Below are 24,666 nucleotides of genomic sequence, written 5' to 3'. Positions count from 1 at the left end.
TGCAGTCACCATCTGCAGTGATTTTGGAGCCCCCAAAAATAAAGTCTGACACTGTTTCCACTGTTTCCCCATCTATTTCCCATTAAGTGATGGGACCGGATGCCATGATCTTCGTTTTCTGAATGTTGAGCTTTAAGCCAACTTTTTCACTCTCTTCTTTCACTTTCATCAAGAGGCTTTTGAGTTCCTCTTCACTTTCTGCCATAAGGGTAGTGTCATCTGCATATGTGAGGTTATTGATATTTCTCCCGGCAATCTTGATTCCAGCTTGTGTTTCTTCCAGTCCAGCGTTTCTCATGATGTACTCTGAATATAAGTTAAATAAGCAGGGTGACAATATACAGCCTTGATGTACTCCTTTTCCTATTTGGAACCAGTCTGTTGTTCCATGTCCAGTTCTAACAGTTGCTTCCTGACCTGCATACAGATTTCTCAAGAGGCAGGTCAGGTGGTCTGGTATTCCCATCTCTTGAAGAATTTTCCACAGTTTATTGCACAGTCAAAGGCTTTGGCATAGTCAATAAAGCAGAAATAGATGTTTTTCTGGAACTCTCTTGCTTTTTCCATGATCCAGCGGATGTTGGCAATTTGACCTCTGGTTCCTCTGCCTTTTCTAAAACCAGCTTGAACATCAGGAAGTTCTTGGTTCACGTATTGCTGAAGCCTGGCTTGGAGAATTTTGAGCATTACTTTACTAGCGTGTGAGATGAGTGCAATTGTGCAGTAGTTTGAGCATTTCTTTGGGATTGGAATGCAAACTGACCTTTTCCAGTCCTGTGGCCACTGCTGAGTTTTCCAAATTTGCTGGCATATTGAGTGCAGCACTTTCACAGCATCATCTTTCAGGATTTGGAATAGCTCAACTGGAATTCTATCACCTCCATTAGCTTTGTTCATATTGATGCTTTCTAAGGCCCACTTGACTTCACGTTCCAGGATGTCTGGCTCTAGGTCAGTGATCACACCATCGTGATTATCTGGGTCGTGAAGATCTTTTTGTACAGTTCTTCTGTGTATTCTTGCCATCTCTTCTTAATATCTTCTGCTTCTGTTAGGTCCATACCATTTCTGTCCTTTATCGAGCCCATCTTTGCATGAAATGTTCCTTTGGTATCTCTGATTTTCTTGAAGAGATCTCTAGTCTTTCCCATTCTGCTGTTTTCCTCTATTTCTTTGCATTTCTTTAACTACCAGTAGGGTTCAACCTAATTTTTAAATATACTTGAGTGTAGATATATGTGCAATTATTTTAGCTCCTTTGGTCCTTATTGCTTTTTTCATTTTGTGTTCAACCTTATATCTCCAAAAACACAATGTTTAGTCTCCTGCATATACAACTCTAGCTTTGAGAGTTGTCTTTCAGCACATTTCAAGCTGCTTTAGATCTCCTACAGTTTCATGTAATCATATTCTTGGGACTTTATTTTTATCTGTCCTGCTTGGGCTCTATTGCACTTCCTGGAGGAGAGAGATTTTCTATCAACTTTGGGAAATTCTTGTTACTTCAGGTGATATTCTCCATTTTCTATATTTCCTCCTCCTACATCTCCTTTTTGGCTAATACTCAGTCTTATTATTTTATCCTTTGTGTCTTTTAATCTTTATTTCAACTTATAAGGTCTTTATTTCTCTATGCTGCATTCTGGGTAGTAATCTCACTTACATATTGATATTTATTTTGTTATGTCTGACTTTTAACTTGTTCATGGAGATTTTAATTGGTCTATCTATATTTCTCTTTTTTATATCACCTGTTTTTTATGTCTTATTTTATTTTTATATCTTTGCCTTCTCATATCTCTTTATTTTACACCTGCTTACTTGGTGTCTCTCTATTAGTTTCCTAGGGCTCTTGTAGTAAAGTACCACAAACAACACAAATTTGTTGTCAGCAGTCTTGAGGCTAGAAGTCCAAAACCAATGTGTCAGCAGGATTGGTTTCTTCTGGGAGCTGCGAGGGGAGGATCGGTCCCAGGTCTCTCTCCTAGCTGCTCATGGTTTGCTGGCAAGTTCTTGCATTTCTTGGCTCATAGAAGCATCACCTGGATTTCTGCATTCATGTCCATATGGTCTTATCCCTATGTGTATGTCTCTTTGTCCAGATTTTGTCTTTTTATAAGGAAATGGGTCTTAATGGATTAGGGGCTCACCCTTTCCAGGAAGGCCTTTTCTTTATTTCTTTCTTTTTTTTTTTTAATTTATTAGGTAGAAAAGAAGCTTTTATTTATTTAAAAATTTTAATTTTTTGTTGGATAATAGGCAATTAACAAACAGTGTTGTGACAGTGTCAGGTGAACAGCGCAGGGCCTCAGCTATACATACACGTGTATCCATTCTCCCCCAAACTCCTTTGCATTCAGGCCACCACACAGCGTTGAGGAGACTTCCATGGGCTGTACAATAGGTCCTTGTCAGCTATCCTATTTTAAATAAAGCAGTGTATACGTGTCCATCCCAAACTCCCCAACTATCCCTTCCACCAACCCTCCCTCCAAAACCATAAGTTCAATCTGCAAGTCTGTGATTCTCTTTTTGTTTTGTAAGTAAATTCATACGTATCATTTCTTTTTAGATTCCACATATAAGAGATGTCATATGATATTTTTCCTTCTCTGCCTGACTGACTTCTCTCAGTATGACAATCTCTAGGTCCATAGGAAGGACTCATCTTAGTTACACCTGCTATGACTATTCCCAAATAAGGTCATGTTCAGAGGTATTGGGAGTTAGGACTTCAATGTATGAATATTAGTGGTAGGGAGTGGAGGGAACAAAATTCTACTCATCACAGGCTTGTTAAAATTATGAATCTAAAATTTGAGATCCTGGAGTGTTAATTGTCTGGTTTTCACGTCTGCTGATTGCTTCCCTTGGGTTTTGAAATTTTTGAATGTGAATTTGAATTTCCAATGAGGGAAAATTGATTTTTCTCTCTACAGAGATGACAACGTCTGGGTGGCTGAAGGGTCCTTAACAGCAATTTTACATGTACTTCTGCTACAGGCCGACTTAGGATAGTACCACTTCAAGTCTGTTTTGTTGTCACTGTTATTAATTTCTGGCCCTGATTTTTCTGCACCATATCTTATATAAATTTGTGCTCCAAACCACTGAGGGAAAGCTAGAGTTGAAAATTGTTTCTGAAGACATTTTTCCATTGAGTGCCAGGGTAGAGATCAACTTCCTTGACTTTGCCATGGGCTATAGAGCCCAGATTATTTTAAGTGTATTAGTTACACAGTTGTGTCCGACTCTTAGTGACCCCATGAACTGTGGCCCACCAGGTTTCTCTGTCCTTTGAATTTTCCAGGCAAGAATACTGGATTGGGTTTGCCATTCCCTTATTCAGGGGATCTACCCAACCCTGAGATTGAATCTGGGTCTCAGGTGAATTCTTTACCCTCTGAACCACCAGCAAAATCCCTCCTTATCTACAATTTCAGCCTTCAGAGGAACCAGGAATTATTCAATTTTCAGGCCCATGACCCCTCCTCAAGTGCCCAAGGTCTCATAATATGTCCCAGGATGGTGGAAAATGACCCACCTCCAGCCATTCCTAAGACTCCAGGGCTGCCAGTCTGGCTCTCAACCTTTCTTTTCTCTCTGCCCATCTGAGGATTTTCCTTTTTCTCATTCTTTTTAAACATCTCGGACATCAAATATAGGTTATATGTTACCTCACATTCGTTCATGCCAGTGGAGGAATGATCTCTTCTGGGGCCTTTCCTCATCTGCTGGAAGTAGCAGTTCTAATCCCCTCTTATTGAAGAGTTAAACATAAAAGTCCCAAAAGATTAAAGTACCTTAGGTAAAGTCACACATTATTTAGAATTCTAATCTTTTAACTTCCTGTTGGGTGACATTTTACCTTCTCTCTCTGATTTTTCTTTCTTACCATTATCACCTCATTCAACAAAGCAATTTACAGACCTTTTATTATAGTTTGATATCATTTTGTCCAGATTCTAGACTCCCTCCAAAGTCTTCTGAATCCCAGGAACTCTAGTAGTAAGTGGTTTAAATATAGAGATGTGGAATAATTTTAATGTCACTAGTGATTATTATAGAAAAAAAATCTTCTCTTTTCTTAAGACTGACCAAATACTGAGTGACATTATGATCTAATTCTCCTTGAAGTCTTCTAGACCTTTAATAGTAAATAATCCTATGTTGTTTTAAGATATAAAGTTGATATTTCTTTAACTCCATATGAATGTTATTTGAGTCCAAGGCAGATTTAAGTGATTCCTTAATTGGAACCTCATTTAATTATCTTTGGGGACATCACTATAGATTCAGCCACAGGGCTGATTTCTACCATGAATCTAGCAAGAATGGGATTCTATAGGGAAAACCTGCTAGAGACAAGTATGACTAAGGATTGGGTTTATTGGAGTTTGTGTCTTATTCTCCATGTGGGATAATGCATGTTTAATTCCCATTTTCTCTTAGGCCAGACTGACTATATATATCAAGGCCCCTGTCAGTCTCTCAGATACACTTCACCCAAAAGACTCTTGACTCAAATTCATGGATTCCCTCGTGATGGTCAATTACAGATTGGAATTAATGTATACAGTTAGTTTCAGACACTTTATAACATATTGTTTCCTTTATTTTTTAGTTTATCTTCAAAAAATGGGATACTAGTTTTCTTATTAGGCTGAACCAAAACATAATTCTGCATGTGAACAAGGAAGGATTTAAGGGAAGGGGCAAACAGAATGACAGGGACCCAGACCTTTCATTAGGCAGACTAAGAATATCTACCACAACATGAAATCTCACCAGTTTATAATGAATAAGTTAGGGATCAAAGAATACCTGGAAGATTCCCTTGGTTACTTTTTGACTGTCAAGAGCTGTGTGTGTGTAGTGGCAGGGAGTTGGGGGGTAGGAGTCTCACACACATGCCAGGGCTTCAGTCCCTTTCACTGGCAAGCACCTTAATTTGTATCCTTCTTGGATGTGAAAAGAATCTGGCTGTGACATCTTAATATCAAGAAAAGCTAGCAAAAATTCAGATGATCAACTGTGGTAAACTATGTTCCCAATGTTTTATCATTCATGGAAAAGTAAGTTTTTCATTGAAAAAGGAACACTGATCGTTTCACTTTCTTCCAAATTTTGCTATATCTTACAAACCTACTGGAAAAACAGAAGCAACATTTATTAAGATAAACTGCTCTCCATTAAGTGGTGAGGCAATCAAAACCTTAGGAGAGTGTTTATTCCCTACATCTCAGTATATTCATAAAACACCATTACTTTATTTATAATTCAGTTCAGTCGCTCAATTGTGTCCGACTCTTTGAGACCCCATGAACCACAGCATGCCAGGCCTCCCTGTCCATAACCAACTCCCAGAGTCCACCCAAACCCATGTCCATCGAGTTGGTGATGCCATCCAACCATCTCATCCTCTGTAGCATATGTATAAAATTTTATCATTGCTCAGGTTTGTTTGCTACCATTTTGAAGAGAAAAAAAGATGGATATAAGATCCCATGAAAGACCATATCTTGGTTAGCTAAAAGACCTAGGAAACCTCTTAGGATAGGTTCTTTCATGAAGGAGTCAAAAAACTGTCAGTGATTAAAAAAGAATAGAGAAAGTCATGAGTGTGCACTGATTGCAAAAAAGACTCTTAGTAACTCTTCTTAAAGTTAATGAATAGAGACCTCCTATGTGGTGTGAAAATATTCTTCCTACTTCAGTTTAGTTCAGTCGCTCAGTTGTGTCCGACTCGTTGTGACCCCATGAATCGCAGCACTCCAGGCCTCCTTGTCCATCACCAACTCCCAGAGTTCACTCAGATTCATGTCCATCAAGTCAGTGATGCCATCTCATCCTCTGTCGTCCCCTTCTCCTCTTGCCCCCAATCCCTCCCAGCATCAGAGTCTTTTCCAATGAGTCAACTCTTCCCATGAGGTGGCCAAAGTACTGGAGTTTCAGCTTTAGCATCATTCCTTCGAAGGAAATCCCAGGGCTGATCTTCAGAATGGACTGGTTGGATCTCCTTGCAGTCCAAGGGACTCTCAAGAGTCTTCTCCAACACCACAGTTCAAAAGCATCAATTCTTCGGCGCTCATCCTTCTTCACAGTCCAACTCTCACATCCATACATGACCACTGGAAAAACCATAGCCTTGACTAGATGGACTTTTGCTGGCAAAGTAATGTCTCTGCTTTTGAATATGCTATCTAGGTTGGTCATAACTTTTCTTCCTAGGAGTAAGAGTCTTTTAATTTCATGGCTGCAGTCACCATCTGCAGTTGCCGGGAGCTGGCCTGAGGAGCTCCACCCGTGGCAAAGGTCATGAGGGAGGAGGCTCGGCATACGCAAAGGCGGGATCGAGCCTCAGGAGTCCCCCTGGAAATTCTTGAGCATCTACCCCCAAAACCAGAGTCTGCCTACTTTCTGTTTTGTGCTCTCACCTATACCTCTGACTTTATGGGGGGCTGTCCCCCACTACCTCTCTCTGAAAAAAAGAGTTAACTTACAGCTCCAGTTAATAATTTCTGGGTGTGACAGTGTTTCAACCTACAAACTCCTTTGGAAGTCCTCTAGCCTGCCTGAATAGGTTTTTCTGGCCACATGTGATTGTTCAGAGCCTCCCAACTGTGAGAGGCATGAGATGTTCTAAACTGAATACAGATTCCTTTGAGCAGTTAAAAGATTGATTAGAAATTGTATTGGTGAAGGGTTTTTAACTTGTTGGGCCATGTTTGCTGCTAAGTCTTCATATCCCTTACCTGCTGTGTCCCTGGCAGTGTATTGATTAATATAATTGGTGTAAGTAGTAGCTTTAATATTTGTAACCTTTGTTGTAGCCCACCACACCTTTGGCCTATAGGAATGCAACTTTATCTAATGCTTTTGGAGGCTGGTGCCTGACTTTAGAATAATCACCTTTAGAGAAAAATAAGTTTCTTAAAATGTTAACAGGCCTCCGGGCCAGAAGATGATGCAAATCACCTAAACTTTTGCATATGATAAGTTTGCAGGAAGAAAGCCTGGCTTACTGCATGACTCTACCCCTTCCCCCATTATCCTCTATGCATAACTTAAGGTATAAAAAATACTTTGGAAAATAAAGTGTGGGCCTTGTTCACTGAAACTTGGTCTCCCCATGTCATTCTTTCTCTCACCTTGTGGCTGAATTATTCAGTCTCTTTTTCTCCACTGAATTTCCTCACTGAGCTATCCTTATTTAACCACTCCTTATATCTTTAACATTTAAATAAGCTGTTGTTTCCTGATGGCCGATGCCATCTCCCCTTCGAAACCCCTGGATCCACCAGGGCTGGACCCTGGCATGCAGTGATTTTGGAGCCCAGAAAAATAAAGTCTGACACTCTTATCCCATCTATTTCCCATGAAGTGATGTGACCAGATGCCATGATCTTCATTTTCTGAATGTTCAGCTTTAAGCCAACTTTTTCACTCTCCTCTTTCACTTTCATCAAGAGGCCTTTTAGTTGCTCTTCACTTTCTGCCATAAGGGTGGTGTCATCTGCATATCTGAGGTTATTGGTATTTCTCCCAGCAATCTTGATTCTGGCTTGTGCTTCTTCCAGCCCAGCATTTCTCATGATGTACTCTGTATATAAGTTAAATAAGCAGGGTGACAATATACAGCCTTGATGTCCTGCTTTTCCTATTTGGAACCAGTCTGTTGTTTCAGGTCCAGTTCTAACTGCTGCTTCCTGACCTGCATATAGGTTTCTCAAGAGGCAGATCAGGTGGTCTGGTATTCCCATCTCTTTCAGAATGTTCCACAGTTGATTGTGATCCACACAGCCAAAGGCTTTAGCATAGTCAATAAAGCAGAAATAGATATTTTTCTGGAACTCTCTTGCTTTTTTGATGATCCAGTGGATGTTAGCAATTTGATCTCTGGTTCCTCTGCCTTTTCTAAAACCAGCTTGAACATCTGGAAGTTCACGCTTCATGTCTTGCTGAAGCCTGGCTTGGAGAATTTTGAGCATTACTTTACTAGCGTGTGAGATGAGTGCAATTGTGCGGTAGTTTGAGCCTTCTTTGGCATTGCCTTTCTTTGGGATTGGAATGCAAACTGACCTTTTCCAGTCCTGTGGCCACTGCTGAGTTTTCCAAACTTGCTGTGCAGCACTTTCACGGCATCATCTTTCAGGATTTGAAAGAGCTCAACTGAAATTCCGTCACCTCCACTAGCTTTGTTCGTAGTGATGCTTTCTAAGGCCCACTTGACTTCACATTCCAGGATGTCTGCCTCTAGGAGAGTGATCACACTATCATGATTATCTTGGTCATGAAGATCTTTTTTGTATAGTTCTTCTGTTCTTCTTCCTACTTATAGTACTTTAAAACTTCAGCCATCTGGAATAATCCTAAGGAATGTTTACCACTAGGTTCTACATTATATTCAGAACTCACTGTTTTAATGGATATCTTCCTATTATTAAACTTTATTTCATTATTGAGTATTTGGCATTTTGCCTTTCCTAAATTAAGGAGTCTTATCCAAATGCAAAGGAAATAAAAAAGCTTTCTCATCAGAACAGAGAAAGAGAAATGCTGTTAACTCACTCTGCATTATGGTTCCTATTTTTTCCATCAAACTACCTTATGTTTCCAAATAGGGTATCTAAAAGATATTTTCTAAGGTATGTACATATATAAATACATCTTTGCTTTTTATCCTGGTATTGTTTTCCAGTAAGAGCTAAACAATGGGAACACTTCCAGATAACCACTAACTGGATTGACAGTAGGGTGAGTGAGATGGTGGAGTCAGGGCTGACTGCGTAATTCCAGCTGGGCCAGATGAGGGAAATGGTGGAGCTGTTCACAAACAGAAGTTAGTGGTATAAGTGCAGGTTTTAAGAGAGAGTTACAGCTTCTCTAGTGTAAAGAATCAGATGGTAAAGAATCTGCCTACAATGCAGGAGACCCAGGTTTGATCCCTGGGTCAGGAAGATCCCCTGGAGAAGGGAATGGCTACCCATTCCAGTATTCTTGCATGGAGAATCCCATGGACAGAAGGGCCTGGCTGGTTACAGTTCATGAGATCACAGCAGTATGACACGACTGAGCAACTAAGTCTACAGTGAATTGTTCTAGAGTGAATTGTAGAGTTTGATGTGTCTAGGACATATTTAAGTAGATACAGTCTATAACTGTTGGATTCAGAGATCTGGAGCTAAACATTTCGATGGGCTACAGATAAAGTTCTGGGAGTCTTCAGAATATTCTATCTGCCCCAAGTATTCAACTGATGTGTTTTGAGAACAAGCAACATGCTTTTGGTTAAAATATGCTGCTTTTCATAATTGTACAGTAGCTATAATTAGATATACTGAAATAATTATTTTATACAAATCCTTGTTATAATCCTATGGGATTGGTATTTCTTAGAGGGACAAGTGGTGTTCAGCCACCCGAGACTGAGCAATAACAGGTCTGTGATGCCCTTTTAGACTTCCTTGGTGGCTCAGACGGTAAAACGTCTGCCTACAGTGCGGGAGACCCGGGTTCGATCTCTGGGTTGGGAAGATCCCCTGGAGAAGGAAATGGCAACCCACTCCAGTCTTCTTGCTTGGAAAATCCCATGGACGGAGGAGCCTACAGTCCACAGGGCCGCAAAGAGCCGGACACGACTGAGCATAGGAAGCAACTCAAGGCTTAATTAGGCTACCCACTCCAGTCAGTATTCCTGGGCTTCCCTTGTGACTCAGCTGGTAAAGAATCTGCCTGCAATATGGGAGACCTGGGTTTGATCCCTGGGTTGGGAGGATCCCCTGGAGAAGGGAAAGGCTATCCAGTCCAGTATTCTGGCCTGGAGAATTACATGGATTAAGTCCAGGGGGTCGCAAAGAGTCGGACATGACATCACTTCACTTCATTTCAAGGCTTAATTAAATAACTTGTCCAGTGTCACACTGCTTTTAAGTGAATGCTGGAGCAAGAACTTGAACCTGTCAGACTACAAGCCTGTGTTGTGGGGGTCCTGTGAGCTTTGATTTACATCTCCAGGTAGTATGAATTATTTCTACTAGGCAGCTTGATATCTATATTTGATGGAATTGGTCATTCAACAAGTGTTAGATATTAATATATCAGTAAATAAGGGGCAAAGTTTCATGCAAAAATATATAGTTCTTCATTCTTTCCAGCTCCCCCTCCCTGCAAAAAAAAAAAAATGTAGAGTTCTTTTTAGGAGAAATTAAATAAATTTTAAAAGATTAATGTCTGTAAGTTTAAATGTGATGAACATCCACTGTACAGAATAGTTGACAAAAAGGTGCCATTAATAACTTTATAGAACTCTGTTACAAAATGTTCTAATATATCACTTATGATTCTCAAAACAGGCTGGTGAAACAGATATTCTTATTTAATAGTTTAAGAGACTGAGGCACTTAAGCACATTAGGCATCGCCTTTTTGCATATTAATACAACCCTAGCATTAAAAGTATAATGCTCTTATATTGATATGTTGGAATAGCTTATCAAGGAAACAATACCCAGTCAAATTGTTATGTAAGTTTTAATCTCCTAAAATATCCCAGGTGATCAATTTTTCTTTTCCTTATAAGAATGATGATTTTCTTCTCACAGAGACTGAAACTTAATTAAACTTTAGTTGTTGTTTAGCCAAATTGCAGCACAATTTCATTGATTAGAAATGATGAATCATATTCATAACTTAACAGCATTAGGAAATGAAAATATATTGTGTAATACTTTAAGAAAAGTAACTTTTATGAAGGGGAAGCAATACTTCAAAGGAGGTTACAAAAAGGAATATTAAGTGTAACATTTGTTTGACCACTGAAAAAAAGTTCTAGCAAGTCATTGTCATCCTAATAACCCATTTTACACATGGCTGTTAGTAATGAGACAGCTTGGCCAAATGGCCCATCAAGCCATACAAATAGTTTTGAACTCTTGGTCTGAATTTACCACAGTAGGTTCACATAAAGTGCCACCAAGAACCAGGTCATCTAAAGAGTCACATAGGAGTATCTTTAAATTCCACATTTATATTTAGGCAAAGCACTGCCCTAGTAAAAGATGCATTGCACTGTTTGGAAAAATATTTTAAACATTGTATAAGAGAAATTAAAGGAATATTTCTGATTTACTTTGCATACTTAATTCAGAATCATTTATAGAGATTATAAATGATGCTAAATTGCAAAAAGCTACAACTGAACTATATTCAGTAGAATTCCGCAGGGGTTCTGGCTTACAACAAAATGACTAGCAAAAAAAAAAAAAAACCACGGTGTCTTTTTTCATCAAAGTGAGAACAACCTAAAAGATAAGCACTTTAAAAATGGTTTCCCTTTTATTTACTAATTGTATTGGAAAGGAGCATGACAGGAAATGGCAGAATGAGAGTTCAAGGTTATTTTGGGCTTTATAGAGAGAGACATCAGTGCTTTGGAATAAAAGTGCCGGTCCTTTAAACTGTGACCAGAGTGACTTGATTCACTGAGGAGGGGTCTCCTTAAGATTAAAGAAATACTGAAAAATAGTAGAATTGAGATTTTTAAAAGATCAAAGAATTGCTTTATGAATAAAAAGGCTAAAATGAAATCGGGGGGAGGCCCATTGCCCATTTGCTTCAGAATCCTTGGACCCCAAAGATCTAGTTCAGTTGAACTGACTCTTCATTGATTGTCTAGTATACAATTCTGGGGGTTCTGATACAAGGGTAGCAACCAGATAGGTCAAGATCAGTCCATGTCCTCAGGGATTTTACATTCTAGTTTAATGAGAGCAGAGCCGAAGGACAGTAATATAAAGCACAAAATAAGACATTTCTCAAGAGTTATAAGCATAATATTGCACTGAGTCAGGGGATGGAGAGATTCTATTTAATCTGCAAAACAAAGCAGGGTTTTATGCAGAGAAGGGGCCTTTGAAGTTGGTCTTGGAAAATGGGTAGAAGCTGAAATGAGTTATACTGGAGAGAGTCTAAACAAAGCTTATAGGTTGCAATGAATTGAGAGGGTTGGGAATGCTGAGTATAGATTCTGGTTGAATTGTAGGCTGTTTGGACGAGAACAGTGAGAAGGAAAGCTGGGAAGGTATAATGGGGATTCACTGATGAGGGAATACAGTGCCAGATGAAGAAAGCAGGCAGAGGAGCCCTTGATGGCTTTTGACAACTGGATGATTCAGCACCTGGATGTGGGCCTCTGATAAACCTTGATGTAAAGACATAGTCTGCTCTTTTTGTGGTGCATTTCCTTGTGCAGGATTAAATTCATTGAAACTTTTTTTATCTCCTCTCCACAATAAAAACGATGATTTTTAGTGCCTACTTCCAAGAGTTATGAGAATCTGATAAGATAATGATGTTGCTCATTGTACAAAGTAGATCATCATTAAATGTTCAATTGACGTTGTTATTGATGCTGAGATTAAGAAAGATTTATCTAATAGCAGTATGCACAGTAGATTTGAATAGAGAGATACCAGTGATGGAAAGAGCAGTAAGGAAGCAGAAACAATGAGAAAATTTATAGGACTTAACAACAGGTTTTTATATGTCATGAAATGAGGAAAGTTCAGGGTGACTACAAAAATTAATCCTAGATTAAAGGGAAACACTAGGTTTTTCTTGTGGGGTAGATATGTTAGGTTTGACATGCTACATTGGCGATTTGGATAAGTCATTCAGTTCAGATCTGTTCAGTCACTCAGTCGTGTCCGACTCTTTGCGACCCCATGAATCGCAGCACGCCAGGGTTCCCTGTCCATCACCAACTCCCGGAATTCACTCAAACTTACGTCCATTGAGTCAGTGATACCATCCAACCATCTCATCCTCTGTTGTCCCCTTCTCCTCCTGCCCCCAATCCCTCCCAGCATCAGAGTCTTTTCCTATGAGTCAACTCTTCACATGAGGTGGCCAAAGAATTGGAGTTTCAGCTTTAGCATCATTCCTTCTGTCACGCAAGTGTATGTTCCTTGGTTCTTTGTCTCGTCACAACAAAGATTTGGAGCAACGGACATTAAAGCCCTCGACGCGTCACAGCTCTCGGGTCTTGGACAAACCGTTATATAGCTCTTAGGCAAATCAGTGTTACACTTCTATTTTATTTAGAAGACAGCAGGAGAGAGAGAGAAAGAGCACACACACGCAGGAGAGAGAGAGAGAGAGAGTCCGTAAGAAAGTGCTTTGGCTCCTCCTTTTATATGTTTTTTCCTCCTCCTGGGCCTGCCCTATGCAAATTGGGCTTAGCCAGGAGTGCTGTTTGTTCTGCCTGAAGTCTTCACTTTGGTCTTCGGACCTTCCTTTGACCTTCCTTGTCTTTTAGCCACTGCCATTTTGGATTCCTTTTTCCTATTCTACCTACCTAACATTCCCCCCTCAAGAGATGGGCAGCCCAATTCTTTGGGAATAGGGGCATCAAGGTCTTTCTGGCTACTTCCTGCTGAACTGGGATGGCAAGGGGTATTGGGCCTCCCCCTCTTGCTAGTCTCAATCCTCAGAGTCCTTATAGCGGTGTCCAAGGCTGTGTGATATTTTCCATGGTCGGCTGTAGTTTTATATCTTTGTTGAACTGGCACTGCATGTTGTAGCTGGTTGACCTGGGCAGAGACAAAACAGGTTAGCCAATTGACAGTACATGGAATAATCATAAGCACCATCAATATAGCATAACAAGGACTAATAGGGACATTAGTCAATTTTAAATTCACATCGCCAGGATGGCTCAAGTCCCTCCTTGTTCAGGGATCAGAAGATCTATCTCCTGTCTGATTTGGAGTACAGTCACTGTCAAGCTGTGTTAGCTCTTTAGAGTTATCCTGAGAAATCTTATCCCCAGAAACCAGATTTTGGGGGTGTTCATTAGAATGACACTCACTGGTAGTCCTGAATAGGTATCTGAGATCTCCTAGGGGCTCACAGGTGTATTGAGTGTCCTCTTCTGTTTTCTTCCATGGCTTGACTCTTGAGTAGTGAATCCAGGAGTCATGTCCTGGTACCTTGACTGCTGTGGGAGTAGAAAGTATTACAGGGTAGGGGCCCTTCCATGTGGTCTGGAGTTGAGCCTTTGGGGACCCATCTTTCCAGACTTTAATTAGGACTTGAGTTCCTGGAGCATATAGTGGTGACTCTTTAGAATCTTTTGGGTCCTGGTTCATACCCCACAAGCGTATATCCTGCTGGAATTGTCCAATGGCCATGGTATAAGACTGGAGGATCTGAACCTCTGGATCTAGGAAGAGGTCATTGACATAAACTAAAGGTCTCCCATATAGCATCTCATAAGGACTAAGACCAACCTGTTCCTTAGGGGCAATATGGGTGTGGAGGAGAGCTATTGGTAAAGCCTTCCATCCCAGGGAGGTCTCTTGGGTTATCTTTTTTTATCGCTGATTTTAAGAATTGATTGGCTCTTTCTACTTTTCCTGAAGATTGAGGCCTCTGGGCACAATGGAGATAATAAGTAATGCCCAATGCGTTCGAGACTCCTTGGATGACCTTAGAAGTAAATGATGTCCCATTGTCACTTTGTAATGACCTGGGCAGACCAAATCTTGGAATAATTTCATGGAGCAGTTTTTTTTTTACCACCTCCTCAGCCTTCTCAGTCTGGGTGGGGAAGCCTTCAATCCATTCTGTGAATGTATCTATCATAACTAACAGGTATTTATACCCTTGAGAAACTGGCATCTGGGTGAAGTCCATCTGCCAGTCCTCTCCTGGGTAGGCCCCACATCATTGGACGGGCTGGGCCAGCTGGGGTCTTCAAGCTCCTTGGGGGTTGTTTAATTGACAAGTGGGACAAGAGGAGACCACCTGTCTTATAGTTATTTGGAAACCTGTTCCTCTGAAGGACCTTTCTAGTAATCTTTGGAGGGCCTTTTCTCCTAAATGAGTAGTGGCATGTAAGGAGTTAACCAACTTCCATTGGAGGTTTCCAGGCAGAAAAAGGAGTCCCTCCTTTTGGAACCACCGTATATGATCTTGAAAGCCCTTGCTCTTAGCTTTAAGAGTCTCACCTTCAGTATATGAAGGAGTTTCTGGCAAATTAGTCTGTGGAACTAAGGTGGCAATCCCTATTAGGTCATGGTTCTGTAATGCTGCTCTCCTAGCTGCCTGATCAGCTGCTTGGTTCCCTCGTGCCACTTCCATGTTTCCTTTTTGGTGTCCTTTGCAGTGGGAAACTGAAACCTCAGTGGGCAGATGGACTGCCTCCAAGAGTCAAAAAATCTGATCACCATATTTGATTGGGGACCCTCGGGTGGTCAAGTGGCCCCTTTCTTTCCAAATAGCCGTATGTGCATGTAGCACCAGAAAGGCATACTTGGAGTCAGTGTAAATCGCTATTCTTTTTCCTTTTCCCAGCTCTAAAGCTAGAGTCAGGGCTATGAGCTCAACTAATTGGGCTGAAGTACCTGGTGGCAGAGGCTTAGCCTCTATGGTCTCAAAATTGGAGACTACTGCATACCCAGCTCTTCTTTTTCCATCCAGGACAAAGCTGCTTCCATCAGTGTGCTAGATTTCCTCAGGATTGGTCAGAGGATCTTTTGACAATCCCTCTCGGGGTTTTGTCCAGTGGTCCAAGGTTTCTAGACAAGAGTGAAAGGGAAGAGAGCCCTCGGGGGTAGGTAGGAGGGTGGCTGGGTTAAGAATCTCACAAGGGGATATAGTGAGGCCTGGACTTTCCATCAGCATTACTTGATATCTGAGGATTCTTTGATCAGACATCCATAAATGGCCTCTCCCATTTAGGAGTTGTTTTACTTGGTGGCTGATAAAAGTAGTTTGCCCCCAAAGGAGAGTTTTAAAGCATCTTCTATCATGATTGTGAGAGCTGCAAGATTCCGAAGGCAGGGGGGCCAGCCTTGGGTAGTTGGATCGAGCCTCTTGGATAAGTAAGCTACAGGCTGGGGCTCAGATCCCAACCTTTGAGTTAACACTCCCAAGGCTATTCCCTCTCTTTCATGGACATAAAGTTGGAATGCTTTTTCTGTGTCTGGCAACCTCAAGACAGATACCTGAGTTAAGGCCTGTTTTAGTGTAACCTCTGCCTTCTTTTGAGGAGTTCCCCACATCAGTGGGATTGAATCATTCCGTCTCTTTAAGCTTTCATATAAGGGCTGGGCAATTAGACCATAGTTGGGTATCCAGATTCTATAATAACCAATTAGCCCCCGGAAAGCTCGCAATTGTTTTCGAGTCGTGGGGGAGGGCAACTGGAGGATTCCTTGTACTCAATCAGAGGACAGCCTCCTGGACCCGTGTGTAATCTGAACTCCCAGGTAAGTGACCTTTGTCTCGATCATCTGTGCCTTAGCATGGGAGACTTTATATCCCCTTTCTGCCAAGAAGTTCAGAACCTGAATTGCATGTTGTTGGGCATTTTTCTCATCTGGAGACCAGATTAGTAGGTCATCTACGTATTGTAATATTTTCCCATTAGGTCCCAGGTCCAGATCTAGGAGATCCAGGCTAAGGGCCTGTCCAAACAGGTGGGGGCTATCTCTGAACCCCTGAGGTAATACTGTCCAAGTCATCTGTTGGTGTTTTTGTCCTGGGGCTTCCCACTCAAAGGCAAAAAGGTATTGGGATTCTTTAGCCAGTGGTATGCAAAAAAATGCATCTTTGAGATCCAAGACTGTAAACCACTTGGCACTGGGTGGGATTTCTCCCAAGATTACATAGGGATTGGGTACTGTGGGATGGAGGGGGACTACAGCTTCATTTATGATCTGGAGATCTTGAACCATTCGCCAGGTTCCGTCTTTTTCTTTACTGAGAGGATTGGGGTGTTACATGGAGAACTGGTGGGGACCAATAGCCCACAAGCAAGGAATTTATTTATTAAAGGCTGTAGTCCCTCTTGAGCCTCTCTTTTGAGAGGATATCGTTTCCGGTTAGGAAACCAAGTGGGATCTCGGAGGACAATGATGACCGGTTAGCTTGGTGGGCTCGTCCAGGAATCCCCTGGTCATAGTTTTTGGTCCCTCTCTATTGAAGGTGTAAGTAGTAGTAGCCAGGAGCTGTAGAGCTCTAGGGGCTGAAAAACTTCCCATCACAAGGGTGGTCCCCAGTTTAGTGAGTATATCTCTTTCCAATAAGGGGGTAGGACACTCAGGGACCACCGGAAACTGGTGGGAAAATATTTGTCCATCCCAGCAACAAAGAAGTGCTCGGGTGAATCTTTTAGTAGTTGCTTTTCCTGTAGCACCCAAAATGGTACAGGTTTGGGAGGAGAAGGCTCCGGAGTAGGAAATCAAGACAGAGTAGGTAACCCCTATGTCAACCAAGAAATTCTCGGACCTACCTGCCACATCCAGTTGCACCCTTGGCTCCAGCCCCGTGATGCTTATCTGTGACAGGCGGGCTGGCTGGAGCAGGCCACTTCAGTCCTCTTGAACCATCGTGAGGGTAGGCTTGGCGCTTGACCTTGAGGCTCTTGGGTCCCGAGGGCAGAGTGCCGCCTAATGTCCCAGTTGATGGCATTTGTGGCAAGCCATTCTAGGAGACTTGTCACGGTTTGGACACTCTTTGGCCCAATGCCCCACCTGTCTACAGATCAGGAATTTGTCTCATGCCTTGTCCTTCAAGGACTCGGGGTTTGCCATAGGGCTTCTCTGGAGGGCAGCCAGCATCTGGGCATGCTTTGTCTCTTTCTTTCTCTCCTCCTCCTGGGACTTGGCCTCCTTCTCCTGTTCTCTGTTATAAAAGGTATTGGTGGCTGTCTGGACCATCTCATCTAAAGAGGCAGCAGGGTCCTGCTGTTGTAGCTGCTGTAACTTAATTCTGATATCTGATGCACATTGGGACAGGAATTTGTCCTTTAAAATCACCCGTCCCTCGTAAGAGTCTAAGTCCAGGTTGGTAAACTTTTGGAGTGCCTCTTTTAGCCTCTCCAGAAAGGCAATGGGGTTCTCATTGGGCTTCTGAGTTATTGCTGAAACTGGGCACAGTCTCACAAGTAATAGGCTTCCTTTCTGTTTCCATAGGCAGACTTCCTTAGGGGTAAGTCTTTCTGAAGCTTATCCTGCCCAGAACTGTTGCAACTTGAGAACCAGGCGTCCCCGGGTCAGGGTGCAGATCCCCAGGCAGGCTAAGGTGTGACAGCCTCCTAGAGATCAAATCCCCAGGCAGGTCGAGGCATGACGGCCTTCCGAGAATTGGGTCCCTGGGCAGGTTGAGGCATGATGACCTCCTGGGACCCCTGGGACTAGAGGATCCCCGAACAGGTTGAGGCATGACAACCTTTCGAAGACTGATCCCTAGGCAGGTCAAGGCGTGATGACCTCCTGGGATCCCCCAGACAAGTTTGGGCGTCCCCAAGATCTCCAGTGTGACCAGTATTGGGTAGGATTAGGGGGTTGGATATTAAATAGAGTATTTCCCTCCCAAGGCCAGCTATTTTCTGGTTGTCTCTCCAGAAGATTGTAGAGGCAACCTTGTGGGTCTGGATGGGGCTCAGGAAAAGAGCATGAAAAGAGGGAAGGGGGCAGAGTACAACCTTTGAAAGAATGACATAGCACATGGGTATAATGTAAACCAATTAAAATCAATTGGGTCCAAGATTACAAGTCAAATTCAAGTAAACCTTAGGCCCCAATCTATAAGCCAACAGACACACCCAGAGGTGGCAGGACAGCTCCAAGGCACAAGGTCAAAAGAGGGAGGAGTGAGTGGTTCCCCAATGACTGAGATGATCCTCTCACTCATTAGCATATGAATTCCATCCCCTCACAAAACCTGCTGCTGCTGCTAAGTCACTTCAGTTGTGTCCGACTCTGTGTGACCCCATAGATGGCAGCCCACCAGGCTCCGCCATCCCTGGGATTCTCCAGACAAGAACACTGGAGTGGGTTGCCATTTCCTTCTCCAATGCATGAAAGTGAAAACTGAAAGGGAAGTTGTTCAGTCGTGTAAGACTCTTAGCGACCCCATGGACTGCAGCCTACCAGGCTCCTCCATCCATGGGATTTTCCAAGCAAGAGTACAGGAGTGGGGTGCCATTGCCTTCTCCAAAACCTAGCCAGGCCTAATACCATGGTCCCAGCCCTTGCCCTTGGCAACGGTTTGCACCCTGAAGAGTGGCTTCTCTCTGGATCCTAACAAATCCACCTCTTATCACTTTGTCTCTCAATGAATTTTTGCTATGAGCCATCAGAGCCTGAGTTTCATTAGTTTTGGCCAGGCTTGAGTCCCAGGAGAGAGCTGAAGGACAGGAGGGAAAAGCGGTGGGAAAATGTGCCAAGGAATCCCCTTCATAGCCCGCCAGAAAATTTGCTAAATATCTGACCGGTGCTCACAGTTTCATTGGTCTGATCCTTGGCACAGAGAAGAGAAAGGACAGAAGAACCCCCACCAGCTTGTGTAACAGCTACTGGGGCTCAGCAGATAGCGCCTGTGGGACATGCTGAGGAGTAGCCTCTCCGGAGTCCCTCAGTTGTGCCCCCTGCCACTCGCTTGTTTGTGGGAGGTTCAAGGAAACAAGAAACAAGAGATTGTAAAGGTCCCTCCAGCCATAGGAGCCAGGACCTTTTACCTTAACTGGAGGTCTTCTGGAATCTGAGACTGGGCTGCGTGAGCTTTCTGCTGAGTTCGTTTTTCGCAGTCCCGGTTTCCAGCAGGATGGGCCTTCCCCTGCACTGGGTTTCTTTGCCTTCCACTTCTAGCGTGGGAGCTTTGCTGAGTTGGGCTCCTGCTGTGCTTGGCCTCTTCCGTGCGGAGGTTGTTTCAGCCAGGTTAAACCCGAGTCACGGCATCATAGATGTCACGCGAGTGTATGTTCCTTGGTTCTTTGTCTCGTCACAACAAAGATTTGGAATGACGGACAATAAAGCCCTCGGCGCGTCACAGCTCTCAGGTCTTGGACAAACTGTGTTATAGCTCTTAGGCAAATCAGTGTTATAGCTCTATTTTATTTAGAAGATAGCGGGGGGCAGGGGGGGAGAGAGAGAGAGAGAGAGACCTTCCTTTGACCTTATTTGTCTTTTAGCCACCACCATTTTGGACTCCTTTTCCCTATTCTACCTACCTAACACTTCCAAAGAACACCCAGGACTGATCTCCTTTGGATCTCCTTGCAGTCCAAGGGACTCTCAAGAGTCTTCTCCAACACCACAGTTCAAAAGCATCAATTCTTTGGTGCTCAGCTTTCTTCACAGTCCAACTCTCACATCCATACATGACCACTGGGAAAACCATAGCCTTGACTAGACGGACCTTTAGCTGGCAAAGTAATGACTCTGCTTTTGAATATGCTATCTAGGTTGGTCCCAACTTTCCTTCCAAGGAGTAAGCGTCTTTTAATTTCATGGCTGTAATCACCATCTGCAGTGATTTTGGAGCCCAAAAAAAATAAAGTCTGACACTGTTTCCACTGTTTCCCCATCTATTTCCCATGAAGTGGTGGGACCATATGCCATGATCTTAGTTTTCTGAATGTTGAGCTTTAAGCCAACTTTTTCACTCTCTTCTTTCACTTTCATCAAGAGGCTTTTTATTTCATCTTCACTTTCTGCCATAAGGGTGGTGTCATCTGCATATCTGAGGTTATTGATATTTCTCCCAGCAATCTTGATTTCAGCTTGTGCTTTTTCCAGCCCAGCATTTCTCATGATGTACTCTGCATATAAGTTAAATAAGCAGGGTGACAATATTACAGCCTTGACATACTCCTTTTCCTATTTGGAACCAGTCTGTTGTTCCATGTCCAGTTCTAACTGTTGCTTCCTGACCAGATACAGATTTCTCAAGAGGCAGGCCAGGTGTTCTGGTATTCCCATCTCTTTCAGAATTTGCACAGTTAATTGTGATCCACACAGTCAAAGGCTTTGGCGTAGTCAATAAAGCAGAAATAGATGTTTTTCTGGAACTCTCTTGCTTTTTCCATGATCCAGTGGATGTTGGCAATTTGACCTCTGGTTCCTCTGCCTTTTCTAAAACCAGCTTGGAAGTTCATGGTTCAGGTATTGCTGAAGCCTGGCTTGGAGAATTTTGAGCATTACTTTACTAGCGTGTGACATGAGTGCAATTGTGTGGTAGTTTGAGCATTCTTTGGCATTGCCTTTCTTTGGGATTGGAATGAAAGCTGACTTTTTTCAGTCCTGTGGCCACTGCTGAGTTTTCCAAATTTGCTGGCATATTGAGTGCAGCACTTTCACAGCATCATCTTTCAGGATTTGGAATAGCTCAACTGGAATTCCATCACCTCCACTAGCTTTGTTTGTAGTGATGCTTTCTAAGGCCCACTTGACTTCACGTTCCAGGATGTCTGGCTCTAGGTCAGTGATCACGCCATCATGATTATCTTGGTCGTGAAGCTATTTTTTGTACAGTTCTTCTGTGTATTCTTGCCACCTCTTCTTAATATCTTCTGCTTCTGTTAGGTCCATACCATTTCTGTCCTTTATCGAGCCCATCTTTGCATGAAATGTTTCCTTGGTATCTCTAATTTTCTTGAAGAGATCTCTAGTCTTTCCCATTCTGTTGTTTTCCTCTATTTCTTTGCCTTGATCACTGAGGAAGGCTTTCTTATCTCTTCTTGCTATTCTTTGGAACTCTGCATTCAGATGCTTATATCTTTCCTTTTCTCCTTTGCTTTTCACTTCTCTTCTTTTCACAGCTATTTGTAAGGTTTCCCCAGATAAGTCATTCAGATATGTTCAAAGGCAGTTAAAAATGCAGGTCTTAGACTTAGGAGAGAGGTTGAAGTTAGTGATCAGGGAATGAAATTGGCAAGGGCTATCATGTAGACAACAGGATGGTAGAGGATGTAATCTTGAGGATCATCTGCATGTAAGGACCAGGTGGAGGATGTGGTGCCATAAAGAAAGGAGGGCATAATAGGATAATCCTCCTGAGAACCAGTCAGTGACATAGGGAGATCTAAGGAGATAGCCACAGAAGGTACAGAAAGTCCCAGAGAATGAGGACTCTCAAAAACATCCCCTTAATCTGGTGAAAAGGGGGTCTTTGAAATAGCACTGAGGAAAGTATTGGGAGCAGAGTCAGATTGAAGGAGATTTAGGGATGAATAGAAAAGTGATCATAGATTATTAAAAGGCTGAATAGTAAAGTTAAAAAAAAAAAAAACAGGATTTGAGCCTGGAAACCAGTATTATAGCTCAGACAGTAACAATCTGCCTGCAATGTGGGAGACCCAGGGGTCTCCCACAATGTGGGTCAGGAAGATACTCTGGAGAAGGAAATGGTGATCCACTCCAGCATCTTTGCCTGGAGAATTCCGTGATAGGGGAGCCTGATAGCTACAGTCTGGGATCACAAAGAGTTGGGCATGACTGAGCAACTAGAGCAAGGAGATCCAACCAGTCCATTCTAAAGGAGATCAGCCCTGGGATTTCTTTGGAAGGAATGATGCTAAAGCTGAAACTCCAGTACTTTGGCCACCTCATGACAAGAGTTGACTCATTGGAAAACACTCTGATGCTGGGAGGATGCTGGGAGGGACTGGGGGCAAGAGGAGAAGGGGATGACAGAGGATGACATGGCTGGATGGCATCACTGACTTGATGGACGTGAGTCTGAGTGAACTCCGGGAGTTGGTGATGGACAGGGAGGCCTGGCGTGCTGCAATTCATGGGGTCGCAAAGAGTCAGACACTACTGAGTGACTGATCAGATCAGATCAGATCAGACTGAGCCTGGGAAGATATTGAAAAGGAGAGAAGAGTTTTTAAAGTATGTGCGTGGGTGGGGGACTGTGGAATAATGTAAGATGTGTGTGTGTTTGTAGGCAGAGACATTGGAAAAGACAGAGCTGAAAAAGAAGGAAGAACATTTCCTTTACAGTGACTCTGGCAATGGAACTAACACCCCAAGTAAAAATGTGAGATCTTGTGGCTGGTTCAGAATTACATTTCAGATTTTGAAGAATATTTTGCTCAGTCTTAGTCTACTTAAGAGCCCCAACTATAATATGGCTGGGTGAGCAAGTGATTCCATGGTTGAAGTAAGCATTTTGAGTAGTAAAACTATAGAGAAAGCAATAATGCATGCTGTCAAAACACCAATGAGATTAGGATTCAGACAATCAGTGATTGAAACTCTACCACTTACAAGCTATGTGATTTTAAGCAGGTTTCTTAATCACTGAAAGCTTCAACCTCCTGATAAAAGAAAAAAGGTTTACAGAGACTCTTCCATTTTCTGCAATAGATACACAACATTTGCTAAATTTAGTGTGAATCCTAGGATGTCATACATATGCTCATATAATATTTATATTTTTAGTTAATATTATAACTGTACTATTAATGTCCTATTACTATATTTTTTCCTGATTATAAAGTTCTCTGTCTTCCACTGAAGTAATAGTTTAGTAAATACTTTTTTAGGTAAACTGAGAAAATCACTGTATATTCTTAAAAGTAATTGATCAATTATCTTCCTTCCTATAATTAAGAATTAATTGAAGATATTGAATCAGTATTTCCTAATATGTATATTATGCAATAAAATATAATACAGTTGCGCTTCCCAGGTGGCAAAGTGGTAAAGAATTCTTCCCAGTGTTAAGGATCTGTCTGCCAGGCAGGAGACATTTATTCAATCCCTGGGTCGCAAAAATCCTCTGGAGGTGGAGATGGCAAATCATTCCAGTATTTTTGCCTGGGAAATCCCATGGACAAAGGAGTCTGGCAGGCTATAGTCCATGGGGTCACAAAGAATCACACACAACTTAGAGACTTCAACAACAAAAGTAAAAGAACAAAACACCTTTTTTCTCATTAGTGAGGTCGAATAACTGACACCTTTTCAGTGTCCTAGTATATCGTCTTGGAGAAGGCAATGGCACCCCACTCCAGTACTGTTGCCTGGAATAACCCATGGATGGAGGAGCCTGGTGGGCTGCAGTCCACAGTGTCGCTAAGAGTTGGACACGACTGAGCAACTTCACTTTCAGTTTCCACTTTCATGCATTGGAGAAAGAAATGGCAACCCACTCCAGTGTTCTTGCCTGGAGAATCCCATGGATGGAGAAGCCTGGTAGGCTGCAGTCCATGGGGTCGCATAGAGTCAGACGTGACTGAAGCAACTTAGCGTAGCAGTATATCGTCTTGGTTTTACATATGTGCAGTAATGATGGTCTATAAGAGCCTGATGGGGAGTGGTTTTCCCTTGTCCTAAATTAGCTCTTCTTCTAAGGGCTTCCAGCAGATTTTTCAGACAGACAATGTTCATAGGTAGTATCCAGGAGCATTTTTTTTTTTTAATCTTTTCTCATCTTGAATTGGAAAACATCAATAGCCTCTTTTGAACATCTGTATCATACTAGTCATTAAATACCTATCCTTTTCACTCATTCCCAAAGCAGAATTCTCAAGCAAAATGCCTGGATGGTAAAAGAGACAGACAAAGTGAAGTCAGCTCAGTCATGTCTGACTCTTTGCAACCCCATAGACTGTAGCCTACCAGGCTCCCCTGTCCATGGGATTTTCCAAGCAAGAATACTGGAGTGGGTTGCCATTTCCTTCTCCAGGAGATCTTCCTGACCCAGGGATTGAACCTGGGTCTCCCGCATTGTAGGCAGACGCTTTACTGTCTGAGCAACCAGGGAAGTCCAGTGGGTCATAATTTTATGGAAGGATACAAGTTAGGCACAATCTAAAAATAGTAGATCCCTAAACTGAGGGCATCTGAAATTCTCTAGACAGGGTTAC

Source organism: Bos javanicus, chromosome 4 (assembly GCF_032452875.1).
Source record: "Bos javanicus breed banteng chromosome 4, ARS-OSU_banteng_1.0, whole genome shotgun sequence".
Lineage (NCBI taxonomy): Eukaryota > Metazoa > Chordata > Mammalia > Artiodactyla > Bovidae > Bos > Bos javanicus.
This window is presented reverse-complemented; position numbering follows the sequence as displayed.